This window comes from Periplaneta americana, chromosome 6 (genome assembly GCF_040183065.1).
Source record: "Periplaneta americana isolate PAMFEO1 chromosome 6, P.americana_PAMFEO1_priV1, whole genome shotgun sequence".
NCBI classification, from domain to species: Eukaryota; Metazoa; Arthropoda; class Insecta; order Blattodea; family Blattidae; genus Periplaneta; species Periplaneta americana.
Window position 1 is genome coordinate 69,924,468 of NC_091122.1, and position 13,892 is coordinate 69,938,359.

The window sequence follows — 13,892 nt, forward strand, 5'->3', positions numbered from 1 at the left end:
CTAGAGCACATCGTGGCAGTGAACTGTTTTTGCAGCGAAACTACAGGGACATCATTTTATTTATAGTTCAATTTTTGTTGTACCTGAGTTTTTGAATGTACTTCACTCCCACCCCTTCTACTAATGAAGTTCAACCGTCCTCCACACAGATCCAAGACCGCATATAGTCATAGTAGCCTTAAGGTCATAGTAAACAGTACGTTCCAAAAATATGTTCGCGTTTTCCAGTGACGAAAGAGCTTTCAATATTGAATCATTTTCGTACAGGTACTGTCGTCCATTTGCCTACGTCGTATCTCTGTTTCCCCCACCAGATTTTATTCGCCTTCTAGTGGCTGGGCTGTCTTAGCTCTTTTCTGAGAACATTAATTTCTGTTAGGAATTGGACGTCTACGTAATATTATACAACTGTTTAAAATAACTTAAATAAAAGGGCCTCGTTAAGTAATTAACTGTCACGTGATTTCCTCCCTTTCTACGACCCTACGACATAACCACTTGGACGGACAGTAGATAGTATGTCTGAATGATTTTATCTTTTCGGATCGGGCAGAAGTGAAGACTGAATATACAGTACGTAAGGTACTCTTTTATAGAGTAGGTACAGAATTATTTCAACATGAGTTACTAGTACGAAGGACGAAACTAGTAATTGGGATTAGGTACAAATAGTCTATAGTGCGATAAATATGCATATTAGAACTGAAGCCTGTATCGAAATGAACGGCCACCATTTTAAAAAATGTTTAAATATCCATATTATGATTATTTTTCAATTTAACTTCATTATCTATATTGTACGCTAATGTGCTGTAGACAGTATAGGCCTAACGTACACTGCATAAAAAATACGTCCACATGGACAGCTCAGTTCGTGAGTAAAAACTCTCATTGTTAATACTGTACTGTATTTTGATTAAACAAAAACCTAATGAAAATGATCAAATTCAAAAGCGCTATATTTCCTAGTTTACGTAAATGGATGAACTACTTTTCTTCCCTCCTATACCTAGTAAAGTGATTTGTTTGTATATTACGCCAGTATCATCGAACTCTAGTCGTGGAAGGGGGTAGCAAACGGCGTTGATCCAGAGATATAGCCAAGTTAATATTAAAAATGTTAGTAAAAATAAAATGATGTCCCTGTACAAACAACTTGTAACTGCTGCGGCTGGCTCCGTCTGTCTTTCTCACTTTCAAGGTTTTTTTTAGCACTTTGTGAGCACGAGTTCCCCATCCATGAATATGTCGCATGACTACTGTAAAATATATCGTACCTACTGTTCACAACGTACACACAGAGAAGCAGGATGTAAACACCCAGAGCAGTACCGAGGAGACTGATTCGCTGCTGCTTGCACTGTTTTGATCGACAGGGCTCTCGTACACAGCGAGGTTAGAAATGCTCGACTTATACCTAACTTGTATCCAAAATGACTGAAGGCAGGGCTCTTACTGATTATACTCCCAAATCGTATAATTCCTGAGTGTTTGGTACAAGTTAAAAAAGAAGAGCTTAATACCTCGTGAAAGAGAGGAAAAAATCGGCCTAGTTTAGCAAAATATTCGGATTTAATGGATGTGTGTTCGGAGTCATGTCTGCTGGCGTGCGTTGCTGCCGCTTATTTGGATCAAGGTACAGCGCAGCGCCTCGTGAGCCGGCCACGCCGCAGGGGGGCACGAGCTTCGGTTCTAGGAACTTGACCCGCTCAGCACAGCTTTCCCATGAGGGAAGCGCGATAACAAAATTGTAGCTCATCCGAATTCATCTCTTATTTGGGGTACTGCCACTAGCATCATCAATGTGAAAAAAGTCCAATTAATTTCAGCTTGCACGTGAACCAAATGAAACCTGATGTTTCCTCAAACATGAGGTTGTTATTATTATAACTAGTACTATCTGCATTGGGCAACAGTGTTGGAGGATATGGTAACATTTTAAAATAATGAAACAGCAATAATAATATTAATAATAATAATAATAATAACAATAATAATAATAATAATAATAATAATAATAGTCCACACCTGTGGAGTAACGGCTAGCGCGTCTGGGCGCGAAACCAGGTGGCCTGGTTTCGATTACCGGTCGGGGTAAGTTACCTGGTTGGGATTTCTTCCAGGGTTTTCCCTCAACCCAATACGAGGAAATGCTGGGTAACTTTCGGTGCTGGACCCCGGACTCATTTCACCGGCATTATCACCTTCATCTCATTCAGACGCTAAATAACCTAATATGTTGATAAAGCGTCGTAAAATAACCTACTAAAGTAGTAGTAGTAGTAATAATAATAATAATATTAATAATAATAATAATAATAATAATACACATTCGATAATGAAATCGAATTCCGCTTGGACTAATTATCTGGTTGGATTCTTTCGAGGTTTTCCTAAATGTAAGGCGAATATGAGGTAATTCTCTGCAAAAATCTCGACCTCATCTCGCCGAATGCCATCTCACTGTCATAAATTCCATCGGCGCTAGATATCGTACTAGTCTATGAAGCGTTGTTAAATAACCAAGTAAGAAACAATAATAGACCAATATAATGAGGCTGTAGAAGGACGTGATCATGCTTTATCGCTTTGCGAGGTATATCGGAAGGTGATCTGTAAGTGGTGAACCAAGGAGTGAGGGGACGCGGAGGATGTACAAGGACATCATTTTATTTTTACTTCAATTTTTGTTCTACCTGAGTTTTTGAATGTATTCCACTCCAACCCCTTCTACTAGTGAACTTCCACCAAAAGCCACATATGCAGTCAAAGTCGTCTTACGGTCACAGTATACAGTATTGAGTGAGTGAATATAGTACGTTCCAAAAATATGGTCGTATTTTCTAGTGAATAAAGTGCATTCATTATTGAATCATATTTTCGCACAGGTACAGCGTCCGTTTTTTTATGTCACTTCCCGGTTTCCCACACGTGTTTCTACTGATACCTCTGTAAAGGCTAGTGGCTGGGCTGTCAGCTCTTTTCTGAAAGCATTTGCTGTTAGGAATTGGATGTCTGCGTAATATTATACAACTGTTTAAAATAATATAAATAAAAGGGCTTCGTTAAGAAACTGTCATGTGATTTCCCCCTTTCTACGACCCTGCGACATAAGAACTTGGACGAAAATTAGACAGCAATCTGAGTAAATTTATCTGTGCGAATAGGGCAGAAGTGAAGTGATTACAATACGTAAGTAAGGTACTCTATTATAGAGTAGGTACAGAATTATTATTTCAACAGGCACAGGATTATGGCCCCCCTGTGTCGACTGATGGTTTGCATTATTTTTTTTGAGGTTACTGTAAAACAGTTGTGTTTGTTAAACATCCTACAACAATAGAAGAATTAAAAAATTACATTCCAGAAATAATACATTCATTTCAAAAGTTATGCTTAAAAACGTTTTCGATAATATGCACACAAAACAAATGAAGCCCGTATAGAAATGAACGGCTATCATTTTCAACAATTTGTTTAAATATTCAGATTTTGATTATTTTCCAATTTAAATTCACTCTCCATATTGTATGATAATGTGCTGTAGTCAGTGTATTATACATTGCATAATGACTACTGGATAGTTCAGTTATTGAGTAAAAACACTTATTGTTAATATTGTACTGTATTTTGAGTAAATAAAAACCTAACGAAAATTATCAAACTGAAAATCGTAATAGTTTCTAATTTACATAAATGGATGCATTAGTTTTCTTCCCCCCTTATTCCTAGTAAAGTGATTTGTTTGTATTTTACACTAGTATCATCAAACTCCGGTCGTGGAAGGGGATAACATAGTGTTTGCGGTTCTCAACCGTTAATTCAAATGTATAGCGAGGTTATATTAGAAATGTTAGTAAAAACAAAATTATGACCCGGTATAATAACGCAATGCATTAGTACATATAATTTTAGGCCATTGAACATTCAAATAAAAAAATATAAAACTTAAAAGTTACACACTTGGCTCCCATGAACCGTTAATATGAAGAACTAATTTATTGTATGTATAAAAGTAAAATTTACAAATGTGGCTGCAATCTTCTACATTTTATACAGCACGATTACACAACGAAAAAAAAAATCTGACCAAGGAATCGAAGAAAATTCACCAAAGTGATATTGACTGAGAATGACATTGTTTCTGGAGGGACATAGTTTCCATCGTGCTATAATGTAATCCGCGATACATCAGTTCGCGTTATGTCGGATTGATCTCCATTACGTTATATTCCAATATGTGAATCTATTCTATTATTCCAACTTTTAGGAGAGGACACAGACTAGGACTGTCCTCGCACGCAGGTCTCTCGAGTGGATGCATTGTACTACCCGAGACGGAATGTTGTGCATTAACTAAGGGCCCTGCCTACATGATCCCTGTACCATTCCGAGTAGGCCTCACTGCGATCCTTCTACCCCGGTCCCACGAGTTTCCATGATCTCGGTGGAGAGCCCACGGTGCGTAGCGCTACCACCAACAATGATGATCACATATTGAAGGGGTCCAAGTCCGGCGACAGCCCGCAGCCGACTCTACAGTACATCGGAGCAAGCCGAAACATATGAATATGAAAGAGGGAAAATGTAACTACGATAGTGGAATGAGTCCAACGAAGAAAGTCACAGAGCAATTGTGATTCTATTAGTTGAGAAAAAACCTCGAAAAACCTCAATCAGGCAACTTGACCAAACAGGACTTCAACTCTCGGGTCTGCTCGTTTCACGGTCAGACGTGCTAACCCTTACTCCACAGCGGTGGACAATCTGTGATATAAGCATATAACATTTAGCATTAGCTATATCGGATTGCTTTTCCACTACGTTCTTTTCCAATTTGCGATATAACAGTTCGCATTATATCGGACTACTTTCCATCGTGCTGTATTCCAATCTGCGATATATCAGTTCGCGTTATATCGGATTGCTTTTCCACTACGTTCTTTTCCAATTTGCGATATAACAGTTCGCATTATATCGGACTACTTTCCATCGTGCTATATTCCAATCTGCGATATATCAGTTCGCGTTATATCGGATTGGTTTTCCACTACGTTCTTTTCCAATTTGCGATATAACAGTTCGCATTATATCGGACTACTTTCCTTCGTGCTATATTCCAATCTGCGATATATCAGTTCGCGTTATATCGGATTGCTTTTCCACTACGTTCTTTTCCAATTTGCGATATAACAGTTCGCATTATATCGGACTACTTTCCATCGTTTTATATTCCAATCTGCGATATATCAGTTCGCGTTATATCGGATTGCTTTTCCACTACGTTCTTTTCCAATTTGCGATATAACAGTTCGCATTATATCGGACTACTTTCCATCGTGCTATATTCCAATCTGCGATATAACAGTTCGCGTTATATCGGATTGCTTTTCCACTACGTTCCTTTCCAATTTGCGATATAACAGTTCGCATTATATCGGACTACTTTCCATCGTGCTGTATTCCAATCTGCGATATATCAGTTCGCGTTATATTGGATTTCTTTTCCACTACGTTCTTTTCCAATTTGCGATATAACAGTTCGCATTATATCGGACTACTTTCCATCGTGCTATATTCCAATCTGCGATATATCAGTTCGCGTTATATTGGATTGCTTTTCCACTACGTTCTTTTCCAATTTGCGATATAACAGTTCGCATTATATCGGACTACTTTCCATCGTGCTGTATTCCAATCTGCCATATACCAGTTCGCGTTATATCGGATTGCATTTCCACTACGTTTTTTTTCCAATCTGCGATATAACAGTTCGCATTATATCGGACTACTTTCCATCGTTCTATATTCCAATCTGCGATATATCAGCTCGCGTTATATTGGATTGCTTTTCCACTACGTTCTTTTCCAATTTGCGATATAACAGTTCGCATTATATCTGACTACTTTCCATCGTGCTGTATTCCAATCTGCGATATATCAGTTCGCGTTATATCGGATTGCATTTCCACTACGTTCTTTTCCAATCTGCGATATAACAGTTCGCATTAGCTATATCGGACTACTTTCCATCGTGCTATATTCCAATCTGCGATATATCAGTTCGCGTTATATTGGATTGCTTTTCCACTACGTTCTTTTCCAATTTGCGATATAACAGTTCGCATTATATCGGACTACTTTCCATCGTGCTGTATTCCAATCTGCGATATATCAGTTCGCGTTATATCGGATTGCATTTCCACTACGTTCTTTTCCAATCTGCGATATAACAGTTCGCATTAGCTATATCGGACTACTTTCCATCGTTTTATATTCCAATCTGCGATATATCAGTTCGCGTTATATTGGATTGCTTTTCCACTACGTTCTTTTCCAATTTGCGATATAACAGTTCGCATTATATCGGACTACTTTCCATCGTGCTATATTCCAATCTGCGATATATCAGTTCGCGTTATATCTTATTGCTGTTCCACTACGTTCTTTTCCAATTTGCGACATAACAGTTCGCATTATATCGGACTACTTTCCATCGTGCTATATTCCAATCTGCGATATATCAGTTCGCGTTATATCTTCTTGCTGTTCCACTACGTTCTTTTCCAATTTGCGACATAACAGTTCGCGTTATATCGGACTGCTTTCCATTCTGTTATATTCCAGTCTGCAAGATATCATTTCGAGTTATATAAGACTGCTATCCGCTACGTTATATTCCAATATGCGACTTAACACTTGGCCTTATATGGAACTACTTTCCACGTGTTTTTATTGGGTTATTTTACTACGCTGTATCAACATCTCAGGTTATTTAACGTCTGAATCAAGTGAAGGTGATAATACCGGTGAAATGAATTCGTGGTCCAGCACCGATAGTTGCCCAGCATTTCCTCATAATGAGTTGAGTGAAAACCCCGGAAAAAACCTCAACCAGGTAACTTGCCCTGACCGGGATTCGAACCGAGCTACCTGGTTTCACGGCCAGATACGCTAACGTTACTCTACAGGCGTGAATTCCATCGAGTTATATTGCAATTTACAACATACCAGTTCGTGTTATATCGGACTGCTTTCTACTAAGTTATATTCCAATCTGCGACATAACATTTCGCGTTATTTTCCATTGTTATATTCCGATCTGCGATATACTGTATCAGTTCGCGTTATATCGGACTTCTTTCCACTACGTTATATTCCAATCTACGTCATATCAGTTCTCGTTATATCGGACTACTTTCCATCGTGTTACATTCCGATCTGTGATATATTAGACTAATTTGCGTTATATCGGACTATTTCCATCGTGTTATATTACATTCTACCATATACCAGTTCGAGTTATGTCAAACTACTCTCCTCTGCGTTAAACGCGAAATTATAACTGTATTACCACAGTCTAGTATATATAGTCACGAAGCTCAATACGTAGAGAATATGCATCCATAGATAGTTACTAACCTCTAGGATCGCTACTATCGCCTCATCACAGACAATGCGAAATAGTACCGCCACAGTCTATTGTTCCTAGTACGCTCAACAACTCAAGCTTCGTTACTGTATATACTAGACCAGTGATGTCAAAGCAAGCGCATTTTTCTGACCTTGACGTCGTGCGCGGGCAGCAAGCGTTAAGTATGGAAAGAGGAAGGATTGTGTAGGCCTATATGAATAAGCAACCTGTTGGATTAAGAAAACAGTGGTGCACAAACTTCAAACGGAACGTGAAATTTTATGTCGTTATTTTTATATGGCTTCTTCCTGTTCAATATTATCTATATTGTCTGTAAAACAAAAGTACTAACACTGATTTCTTAATATTGCACTTGTGTTTTAAATCTTAATAACATAATAGAGAGTTAAGAAGGAATATTCACTTAAATTCCATAGTAGTATACTATTATACTGTATTAAGTGGATGAAACACATCATTCATAAAGAAAGTGATATTCCAATGAAAAAGAGATTGAGTATGACATGATAAATTGGAATTTATGTTGATGTTATCTTTAGCCTTACAAAAGTAATCAATAAACTAATCAAAACAATATTACAGTAAAAAACAAAGGTACCTAGGTACTGTATCTGTTTTAAGTGTAACTAATATTACATAACAAAACTCTTATCGCATTATGCTTTTAAGGTGATATTTGTGAGCAACTTCCTATCATCATAATATTAAATTATTTTCTCGAAATCTACTGAAGCTATAGAACTGACATTTTACAACACATGGGCACGTATCTTTTGCTTATGATGTAACAGTAGTTGCTTTGTTAATTCATTTCCTTACAAACAATTTCCATGCGAATATTTTCAAAATTTTCAATACACTATCTTCAGTAATACGTATATATACGTAATATGTGTATATACGGTATATTAGATTTACGAAAAGATTCTGTAAGGCTACTAAATAAATAGGCCTATATCTGAAAATTTCACTTTTCTAAACGAGAAGTTGAGGAAATATTTCTTTTGAATAAACAAATCAAACTTGTGAAAAATGAGCATTAAAATTAAAACTTACATTCTTATAATGCACTTTTACTTCTCAGGGAAATCTAAAAATTGACATGGATACAGTTTTAATAAGTTCTCTTCCCTTTATCTATTGAATCAGTGCTGGCCATCCCTGAATATAGCTCGACCAAGCGGCATATACCACCTCTTTCGTCTGTCTCTTTTCTTTCCGCTGTAAAGCGCTCAGACTCTCCTGGGCTCTAAAGCGCGCGCTTGCTCCTAGGGGCATCAATTGACATGCCTGTACTAGCCTGTGGTATTACCATATATCGTATTGTTATTGTATCACTAATATTATTATTTTTATGTCTGAAAAAGTAATTATCAGTATGAATTAAATCAGAACTGGCAATATTTTATATCCGCACACTTTACTTCTAAAATGTGAAAGGAGTAACACTATACTTGTAAGGAAGTTTACAATCTTGAGCATAAGCTTTTGATGTATGTATTTGTTTGAAAACTTTGAAATAACAAACAAATATTGTTATGTAACACAACATATGTAATATAAAGATTAAAACACACAGTAAAAACAAGTTTTATTTCAAAATTATTGGTACCGTTACATCATTTTCTTGGTGGTTATAAATACTTGAATAATGTGTTCCTTTCTCTGAATGACCTTCCCAAATTCATTAAAGCTATAACAATAATTATGTATGCTGATGACAATACATTCTTATGTTCTAGCTCTATTCTGAATGAAATTACATGCTGTAACCAATGATATTCTATCACAGATGGCATTATGGTTTGAATCTAATGGTTTTTTGCTTAATCAAGAAAAGACTATCAACATAACGTTTAGCCTAAAAAAGATCAACATACAAAACTATACCAAATTTCTAGGACTTTTATAAACTCCATTAAACATGGTAAAAACAGATCGAATATATATGCACAAAACTTATCAAGAGTTATATATTTATTTAAAAAATTAGTGACTTGCGTTTCTTAAAATTATTTAAGATGTGCCTACTTTTCGTTCTTTCAGTTGATAATCCGGTATGTCTTAATTCTCTGGAGAAATGGTAACAAAATTGGAAGTGTCTTAATTTTTGCAAAAGAAAGCCATTAGATTTCTATGACAATCAAGCTATCTTGAACATTGTCGGCCACTTTTCAAACAATCACAGATATTAACATTCATAAATTTATATATATGGGGTACGACCTAGTCCTTTACACTCGACATAATATAGACAATTACTCATGACATTAGAAATAATGAACAAATTAATATTAATATTCCATACTGTAGATTACATAAAAATAATACAAATTTTTCTGTCATGTGGATGAAATTATAAAATAAGCTTCCCAGTCAATATTATAAGTTACCAAACAATAGTTTCAAAACTAGATTTTGTAATTGGCTTTTAATTAATCCCTTCTACTCTGTAGATGAGTTTCTTAACATAAATTCATATGAAATTATTTTTTAAATAAATATAGTTATTTACATTTAGTCACAAATAATACAGTAAGAGTGATGTGTTTTCCGTAATTTTTACACTTTCAAAATGTTTTGTTTTTCATTCTAATTAAACTTTACAGTTTTGAAATATATATATTGAAATGTATGTTTTTTCCCCTTCAGTATTTGTGACGAAGCCTATCACTGTATGTTTAATGACTTAATAAATTGAATTGAATTGAACTGAATAAGAATAAGTATGGCTGGCATAGATTTAAAAAGGTTCACCTGTTTATGTAAAGTAACAGAAACGGTAGTGAGTACTATGTCATTATACTCAACTTCCTTAGATCGTTTCATTTTTTCAAGGGAATGGATGTCTAATGATGAGATTATAAGGAATAAGTTGATTTTAAAAGTTTGATCGTAATCACAGATCGTGTAAGTTCCATTTGAGACTTTCCTTAATCCCACTAATGACTAAATCGTAATCATTATGTATTATAATTCCATATACCGTATGTGTCGTTCTTTCCTTAAGGAGAAAATTGTTGCCTTTGCAGTTGTATTTATTGTACAACTGCGTATAATTGCGTTTATTACTAAGTGTTCGTAAATAGTCTCAGAAATGAAGAAGGGGGGAAATCAAATTGTATTATGAACATTGTTGTACTTCTTAATATAATGCCAAATGTAATTTTAGAGTGTGATCCCAAAACGTGTTAAGTTCATTAAACGGTGGGCTCTGTCTTTCTGTCAACCCAATTGACGTATGTGGATATAAGGGTACCTAATAGTTGAGCCGGGGTCTGATACAGTTCCTGGGTATCTCAGTCGGTAGAGCGTTGGCACGCTTAACCAAAGGTCCCGGGTTCAGTACCTGGCCATTGAACAATTTTTCCATTGAAATTTTTCAAGTCAGCTTTACAGAGAGCTATGCATGAAAGCCAGATTTGTATCTAGCTACTTCGTTGGCTAATGGAATCTGACTTGTTCGGCAGAACACATGGCATCAGGATAAGTAAAGTGTTACACCTCCAGATCCATTGGAAGAACTAGTATATGTAATACAACTTACCAACCAGAACATCCTGTTGATACGTAATCTCTGCTTCATATCTTGTTTTGATCTGCAGTTGCGCTTTGGTATTCTCAGAGGTACGTCTTAAGTCAAATTCATCTCGCGTCTGCAAGTATCGTGGGCGCTGTCGAGAAGATTGAGTACCTCGGTTATTAAACGATCCTTATTCCATCAACAGAATGCTTAATATTGCACCTGTTTTCAAAAGTTTGCCACATACAAAAACTTTTTAACTAAAATATAATAGCAGTCTAATGATAGAACTACAATATATCGTGAAAAGATGTCAATTGACAGAGTACAACCAGGTTAAGAATATCGATTTCCAATGCCTGCAGAAACTTGGTTAATAACAGAACAAAACAGTAGACTATCTCAGTCCCATATGAAGGCTAGTGCTTCGGCCAGAAGTGATGGACGTATTCTCACTAAAATTATCGTGGGAAACCTAAAAGAGGGCACGCTCTTCTCTTAAAACATTTCGGCTATTTCTCTCTTTCTCCCACCAGAAGATCTTCTCATTCTTTGGATAAGCCAAACTATCGAGTTAAGGAGGGACCGCATATAATAACAATAATGATGATGTTTAAATTTTCCTTCCAAAAGCGTTTTATGCGTACTTTAATTAGCTATCCGCGAGTTCCGAACTCCTTCTTAACTGACACGAACATCACGACTGGGACACTGTGGGCCGCGAGCCCTCATTGGTAACGGAGGGGAAGGCTCTATTTCTTCCCATTATATACTGCTTGCTCCTTTAAGTCGCGTCTCTATCGCCAGGAGTGTTAGGAATTCACGCTCAAATTAATAACAAGATTTCAGCCTTACCTATGTATGTCTCTTGTGTTTAAAAGAAGTTCTTCCGTTATGTCGAAACGATGAATAAAAGGAGAGTTTACGTTTTGCTATGGTTATGTACTTCAAATAATAAGTTGAACAAAGCGCGTGCCTTTCTTGTTCTTTTTAATATTGAGTTCTAAAAGTATTTTCACAAAAGAAAAGCATTTTGTGAATCCTTAAGAGAATATGATGCATTGAAAATAAGTTAAACTCTTTAAGTCGTTAAAAAAAATAAATTCGTGGCGCCACAGCCCTTGAAGGGCCCAGACCGACCAGCCGGCTGCTGGCCTCACGTTCACATGCCGAAGCAGAGGTGGACGATCATCCAACCAGAATGGAGTTATCGTGTGGTTAACACTATGATCTCTCCAGCCGTTATCTATAAGTCGTGTACCTGTCAATAGACAGAAGAACACAACTTGAATGAATGTTTGAAAGAGAAAATACTTACAACACTTGGAATAATGGAAAAGTATATAGCCCACCACGTAAGCAGCGAAATGAAACAAATTTCGAGAATTGTTTTAATGTGTAGCTCAGTTGATAGAGCAGCTGGCTACGGACTGGAAGGACCGGGGTTCGATCCCAGGTGGTGACAGGATTTTTTCTCGTTGCCAAACTTTCAAAACGGCCCCGAGGTTCACTCAGCCTCCTATAAAATTGAGTATCGGGTCTTTGCCGGGGGTAAAAGGCAATCAGAGCGTGGTGCCGACCACACCACCTCATTCTAGTGCCGAGGTCATGGAAGGCATGGGGCTCTACCTCCATGCCCCCCCCCCAAGTGCCTTCATGACATGTTACTGGGATACCTTTACCTTTTTTTTTTTTTTACACTTTAGAGAAACACGTGGGGTGAGACACAATATTTTGAACTACAGAAACTATTCTGAGTGAAGAAGAATCATAAGGGAATAATGGAGCAATAAGAGAAAAGGTAATGTACTGAGTCCAGTTTCATTTCTATAAAATAATATAACTCGCAATCTCGTTCATTCTCACAGAGCTATCTGCCGAAGATCTGATGTCATTTCTATTTACTGGAAAACGTAATATCCTTTATTCCAGATGAATATTTCAAGAAAAGAATTGCAATAAAAAAATCTATCTAGATTTATTTTCCGCGCCGTAGCGTCGAGGTCTAAGATATCATGCCTGAATTCGCGTTATGGAATGAGATGAACGCTTGTTCCAGTCCTTATGGATAAGAAATTTTCTCATGAAATTTCAGTTAGTGTATGTGATCGGTGGCCACCCTGCAACATAATGAATTTGGAAACTACTGTAGGAAATGAAATTCGGTTTCTAAAACCAGTTACAACGGCTGAAAAGGGATCATTTTGCTATCCACATGCAGAGACCTGCACAACTGCCCAGCCCATGGGCTGCTTCCGCACTGAACAGCACTGGGCTTCGCAACAGAGTTTAAGCCACAGTCCCATGTGTCGCATTTTGCTACTCGACTTCTAAAAATGCAACAAACTTTCAATGTAAATGTGCAAAAATGCGACAACCACATTTCACTTAAGAAACGAAGATGGTAATGGAGAAAATAAAATCAGAGATATGTTTGAATTGATTTGAATTTTAATGAATTGCTAATGGCATGGGCAATGTACAAAAAGGTATTGAACAATAGATGTTCAGGAATGGATTTCAAAGAGTTGGTGCATTTCATGTAAGTGAAGTGAAAAATTTCTTCTAATTGATTATATAATTCCATCGTATACTGTAAATTATGAGCTAGAATTTAGTTGCATGAATATTGTAAAAACTGGAATTAGAAACCACCTTTCAGTAAAAGAGTTAGCACTGTGCTAACAATAAAACTTGAAGGGATTACTCATAAAGAATACCAATGTTTAGAGTGCTCATATAATAACGTACTTTAATGTGATGTAATTTCAGCAGTAATTGATTCTAAACATACCTACGTGTAATGATTTACTTACATAAGTATATCTGGGATGTGGTAAGATGGTTTGAAAGTCATAAAACTCCAAGAAAAAATTACATTTTTTTTTTTTGTTTCTGCATACTTGATTAATTTTATCTTTCTATAGATTTATT